The sequence below is a fragment of the Ochotona princeps genome, chromosome 7 (assembly GCF_030435755.1).
Source record: "Ochotona princeps isolate mOchPri1 chromosome 7, mOchPri1.hap1, whole genome shotgun sequence".
Lineage (NCBI taxonomy): Eukaryota > Metazoa > Chordata > Mammalia > Lagomorpha > Ochotonidae > Ochotona > Ochotona princeps.
This window is the reverse complement of record NC_080838.1, coordinates 364,259-366,387: the sequence shown is the minus strand read 5'-3', so window position 1 is coordinate 366,387 and position 2,129 is coordinate 364,259.

The following is a 2,129-nucleotide window of genomic DNA, read 5'->3' as shown; positions in this document are numbered from 1 at the left end:
GAATCAACAGATGAAAGATCTTTCTCTCTGAATCTCCTCCTCTCTATATCTGACTTTCCAATAAAAATAACATTAAAAAGATTTAAGTCTTGTATTGGTGGCTAGGCTTGAATTGAGTGAAGGAAGAAGACTCATTTACTAAGTGGAATGGATATAAAATTCCTAGCCTAGTGGTAATAGGGAAGAAAGTTTGTCAGCATGATTGAGGAAAGGACTGAGTGATGAACAGTGTAAGAATACATGAAGAAGCTTGCATCTGCCAGTGTATTTGTGTTTGCAAATAGAGTAACTGTGGCTGAAACTGCAACTGATTTCTGAAGTGGGAAGCTGGTGGAAGGTGGCTTCTGGCAAGTTTTCAGTTGAGCGATGGACGCTGTTAACTACTCTGAGCACAGAGTAGGTCTTGCAGTGCCAAGGTCTGCGTGTTAAGTAAGAGAAAGATTAGTAGGAGAATCACAATTGGAAAGCAGGCTGGAGGGGCCAGCATTGCGGGTTAGTGATGCTGCCACCTGCAGTACAGCATCCAGATCTGCGCAGTGGTTTGTGTCTGGGCTGCCCCACTTCCAGTCCAGCTGAGCTCCCTGTTAATGTGCCAGGGAAGACAGCAAAGGGGCTGGATGCACACGGGAAACCCAGGGAAAGCCTGGGGCTCCCAACTCGAGCCTGATCCAACCATGGCCATTTGGGGAATGCCACAACAGATGGAAGATCTCCCTCTCTCTCTGTGTGTCTCTGTAACTTTGTTTTTCAAATAAATAAATAAACCATTTAAAAGATTTATTTGTTTTGGGTTTGGTGCAATCTCACTGGCTAAATCCTCCCCTTGTGGATGTCAGGATCCTATTTAGATGCTGGTTCCTGTCCCGACTACTTGACTGAGAAAGCAGTAGATGTGGGCCAGGTGCTTGGGACTCTGCACCTGCTTGGGAGTCCCAGAAGAAGCTCCAGGCTTTGGATTGGACCAGTGGATGGAAGATCTTTCTGTCTCTCCTTCTTTCTGTAGATCTGGTCTGTCTTTCCAATAAAATAAATAAATCTTAATGGGAAAAAAAAGCTACTTGTTAAAAACATTTAAAAAAGGAAAGGGAAAGGCCAATACTACAAGCAAGTGTGTTTTCCTGAAAGGAGAGAAAAAGAACTCTGAGGAAATGAGCATGGTGAAAAAGCAACTTTTGATTTTAGACATAGTTACAACAAATTCAAGTTAGCCCCAAACCTACACACAGAGCATTTTGGTATTGTATTGAAATGATCAGTGATCGCAGCCCCCCTGTTTAAGAAACACCACCTGATTTTCAGGTTTTCCATGTTTTGTACCTTAAATCCTCTTTCTATGCTGCTTGCTAGGGAGTGGTTAGTGCTTATCCTTAAATTTTTGGTTGCTCAACATTTTAGCTTCCTATTGAGTAAAGTGGAAGTGAAAATCTAGACCCAGAAATGTATGTTTCCATCATTGCAATTTTGGATTTACCCTTCCTATAGTTAAGGCATTTGGAATATTGCTGCTTTTTGTTTTTAAAGATTTTTATTATTGTTGTTATTGGAAAGCCGGATATACAGAGAGGAGGAGAGACAGAGAGGAAGATCTTCCATCCAATGTTTCACTCCCCATGTGAGCCGCAACGGCCAGTGTGCGCTGATCCGATGCTGGGAACCAGGAACCTCTTCTGGGTCTCCCACGCGGGTGCAGGGTCCAAAGGTTTGGGCTGTCTCGACTGCTTTCCCAGGCCACAAGCAGGGAGCTGGATGGGAAGTGGAGCTGCCAGGATTAGAACCGGCACCCATATGGGATCCCGGGGCTTTCAAGGCGAGGACTTTAGCCACTAGGCCACGCCGCCGGGCCCACTGCTGATTTTTTTTAAGATTTATTTATTTGCTTTTTTTTGGAAATGCAGATATACAGAGAAAAGGAGAGACAGAGTGTTTCGACTCTACATTGTAGAATTCGCTCTACAATTGCCAGGGCTGATCCTATCTGAAACCAGGAGCCAGGAGCATTTTCGATGTGGGGGCCCAAGGCTTTGGGTCATCCTCTACTGCTTTCCCAGGCCATAAGCAGGGAGCTGGATGGGAAGTGTGAGCTGGATGCAGAGTGCAGCAGTCAGGACTTGGAGCAGCACCAGAGACAG